We start from the raw sequence: 4,462 nt of genomic DNA on the forward strand, positions 1-4,462 counted from the left end.
TCCACAAATGCTTAAGGTTTTACTTGATTGTGCTCATTCCCGTATCAATGTAACTAGTGTATACACTTTCTTATCGTGTCTTTGGACAGCACAAAATGATGCCTTGTTTGGTAGAAAGTTTTGTAAACCATCCCAGGTATACCCATTGGCAAATACGATCTTACAAGGCCCAAAACTAGAAGATGAGATGGCAGGAACTGTTGTTGTACAACAGTCATCAACCACACAAGACCCATATTTAGTTACAGGACAAGGAAATTTCTATGATGCGGCCTGGACAAATGAGGACATGCAACCACCGCCAGCAGTTATCGATGTCATCATCCAACTTGGAAAAAATGGTTGTTAGAGTTGTGTTGAATATTATTGTACAAGGTAGGTTACAGTTGGACTTGGACATGGATTTGAACTGTATGTAGACAGGGTAGGAGTTGTGTCCTAATAGGACACTTGTATCTTAGGCCTCCTATATAAAAAAAGGGTAGACACACGATGTAAACTATGCCAACATAATAGCACAGGAACGCAAGGGAAACCGGCGACATGTGGCGGTGTCCAGGGCAACCGCGTGCGGTATTGTAGTGGTGTCATGGGGAGGTGCGCCCATAGTCAGGCCCCGGGGATGTAACCATATCGGCGAACCTCGTTAATAAATCTCGGCGTCGTGTTTGTGTGATTGCTTGATCCACGGTAGACTGATAGAGCGCCTTAGATTTATTCTAATAAGTGGTATCAAAGCTACGGTTCCAAAGAGGCGGCTTGATTGTTCTAGAGGAGGGCGACGAAGGAAGTCTGATAACTCGGTCGTGGTGGCTGGAAGATTTTACGATGATCGTGGAAATTGACGCAGGAAAAGCAATCACAGTAGATCGTTCATAGCGGCGGCGGCATACGCGTAATCGGATCGAACAACGATCAGGTGCAGTGTGCAGGCAAGCAAGCAGCAGGCAAGGCCACTCATGGGCGGCGGCAGTGTGCTAGCGGCGGCGGCGTAACGCACGTACGGCCGCGTAGCTGTAGCGGCAGTAGCGAGTTGCGGAAGCAAGGTCGAGCGGGGCTGATTGACCAGGAGGCGTGCTTGTGTGGGTTGGCCGAGTTGGGCTGGTAAGGTGGCCAAGCAGGGCTCGGTGTGGTGATAGCGGCGAGGCGTGCAGTAAGCACGGGACACAACGACAGGCCAATGCGCTGGTGGTCGGACATATGGTCTGATAAATTGTGCAGGGGTGCTGAAGCAGTGTTGACGAGTACCAGATTCAAGTTGGTGACTGAGTCTATTGGTGTCCGTTGATCGACAAGAGTTGACCGTGGAGACTCTGAGAAAGTGGCGGGAAGTCCGAAATTGTCAAAACAGGGAGAGTACATGGCCGTATATTTTGTGGTGCTCGGTGCACATGGCAAAGTGCTGATGACAAGACAAAAGAAGGCGGAGTGCTATAGCTGTGGGACATGTCAGAGACTATCCTGGAAAAGGATGAGACAACTGCGAATTTAACTCAGGGTGACGCAGAGTGACAGTGAAATTCCTTCAAGTTTTAGATATGCAGTCAAGAAAGAGCGAGATGTTAAGTACATGGAGGTTCGACGCATGGATGAATCCAAGGTGATGAAGAATATTCGCCAAGGTGGAGTTTGTTAGAGTTGTGTTGAATATTGTTATACAAGGTAGGTTACAGTTCGACTTGGATTTGGACTGTGTGTAGACAGGGTAGGAGTTGTGTCCTAATAGCACACTTGTATCCTAGGCCACTTATATAAAGAGAGGGTAGACACACGATGTAACCTATGCCAACATAATAGCACAGGAACGCAGGGGAAACCGGCGGCATGTGCCGGTGTATAGGGCGACTGTGTGCGGTATTGTAGCGGTATCATGGGGAGGAGCACCCATAGTCAGGCCCCGAAATGTAGCCATATCGATGAACCTCGTTAACAAAACTCGATGTCGTGCTTGCGTGATTGCTTGATCCTCGGTAGACTGACGGAGCGCCTCGGATTTATTCTAACGAAGGTCATGGTCAGTAGTTGCAGGTTTCAGCTATGTCTCCTCCGGTGTCATCCGCTCTCCGAGTTGAAGCGTACGGGTTTCTATTGGCTACAATGTTAGTATAAACTATTCACATCCGGGAACCACAGTACTACACGGATTGCTCTGTACTCGCATCGGCAGCAGCGGCGAGTTCCATATTCCAAGTCACTAGAACATAAGGCCCATTCTTGCTTTTATACAGGTGTCGCCATCTTTTATGCACACAAGAATAGCACACATCAACGGGTGTTTTAATTGTTAAAGCACATCATCAAGCAGAGTTAGCGACCAAAATTAAGAATAGGCCTCTCGCCTTTCGTTGTCTCTTCGGATGCAGGACCTTGTATTGCGAGAGATGTACTGGCCATGTCAAGTGTGAGACCTTTCACACTACTCCCTGTAAAATGTTGCTAATGGAATAAAATCTTTTGTTGTTAAAATGAAAATAAAAAAGCATAAAAATGCGTGGGTTCATTTGGATTGTACAAAGCAAATTACTGAAATTTGAGTTTGTCTTTTTTTGTAGGGAGCTAGAAATGTATATGAATATGGTAAATTACCGTTTCTGAACCAACATTGTTTCGTTACTTACTATGTCCGGTTCCGCATAATCCGATCTGAACATTGTTTCGTTACTTACTATGCCGTGTCCATTAGAACGTGCGTGTGCGCTAACCAACCTGTATTTGGATGTTTAGAAGTACAATCGTTTCCCTAGCCCACCAGGTTTAATTTCTGGTATTCGCATTATTCAGGATTTATTTCAGAATTTCTGGCGATGCACGTTCAGTGGGAGGAGACGTTATCGTCGACTACGGGGTGCCTATGATGACTTCGTCAATGTCAAAAAATGATATATCAACTCAATCTCTCATATGTGTTCATAAGATAAGGTGTGCGTATGTGTTCCTAAAGATAATATATATGACTGTGTTTAAAAAATAAAACGTGCCCGCCCTCTAGAGCCCACCGTCAGGCTGCTGGCTCGACCGTTCTTGGCCATCATTTCATGGCCTGTTCGTGAAAGTGTGGTTGTCATGACCGGCGGGTGTGGCCGTGGCAGTACCACATCCAGAAATTTCCCAATCATGCTCTGCCTGATGAACCCGTACGTACGTGTAGACAAATTAGCTAGCTATATATAGGGACGGACCTCATATGTGTTTAGCTGGCGCGTGCCGTGTGTTGTTGACATCCACACCACATGTGTGCGTGCATGGCCCCTCTCGATCAAAACGGCATTATATTAGCTAGTTAGGTGGCTTACGCGCGCGTGCGGTGTTGTTGATCAATTGCTTTTCTTTCATCTAACCTTTATCGTTGTAGCCAAAATATATTGATGTGTGCACCCGTATATCCGACCACACAATCTTGCTGCTATAGCTACACTAGTAGAAAAAGGCCCATTCGTTCCGGTTCGTGAGGGTCGTTGTACCGGTTCTAGAACCGGGACTAAAGGGTCGATACTAAAGCCCCCCACCCCCCTCAGTCACGGTTCTTATACGAACCGGGACTAAAGACCCTCCATGTGGTCGCTGTCTGGATCTCCACCTTTAGTCCCGGTTAGTAACACCAACCGGGACTAAAGGAATTTTTTTTACGAAAGTTTATTTTTTGAATATTTTATTTTAATTTTTTCCGATTTTCAAATTTCTGAGTTATTTTACAATTTAATCTCAAATCATCACTCACTGCTCAATTTAATCTTTAATCTCTAATCACCCCTCATTATTTTAAATCATCTAACTTCCTGGTCGGTCATCCATCCTCTCACTACTCCAGCATGAGCATGCTAACTTCCGGTTTCTATTCTCCCCCGTTTTCAAGTCTGCACTTGTTGTTTTCCTGACAATAGTAAGATGTCAATCCTATTAACCCTCGGGAGTTTAGCTTGAGCATGAAGTCACATGTTTCACTGTTTGAATTTGAAACTATTATTCTAAAAAACAATAATTATTTAGTAACACTAATATTTCTTGAATAAGTAGTTTGACCACAGTTTGACCAGATTTGACCAAAATTCAAAATACTGAAATAACTATTTAGTAACACTAATATTCTTGAATAATTATTTAGTACCACTAATACTTCTTGAATAAGTAGTTTGACCATAGTTTGACCAGATTTAACCAAAATTCAAAAAAAACTAAAATTTGAGCATATCTTTTTTTCCTTTCAGAATTTGAGAATTCTAAAAATTTGCAAACAGGCCGTAGGCTGTCAAAATCGGATGCGGATTTTCATGCTGATTTTTTTGATATATTATGCGTTTTTTGACATCGTATGCAAAAAATATGGCCATTTTACTTTTTCGTAACACTTTTTTGCAAAACATGTCCATAAGTTTTTGAATTCTCCTAACTAATAGATGTAGTGACATAACTACATCTCGAAGGATTTTAATTTTTGAATTTTTTATTATTATTTTTTGCTTTT

The sequence above is a fragment of the Triticum dicoccoides genome, chromosome 1B, assembly GCF_002162155.2.
Source record: "Triticum dicoccoides isolate Atlit2015 ecotype Zavitan chromosome 1B, WEW_v2.0, whole genome shotgun sequence".
NCBI classification, from domain to species: domain Eukaryota; kingdom Viridiplantae; phylum Streptophyta; class Magnoliopsida; order Poales; family Poaceae; genus Triticum; species Triticum dicoccoides.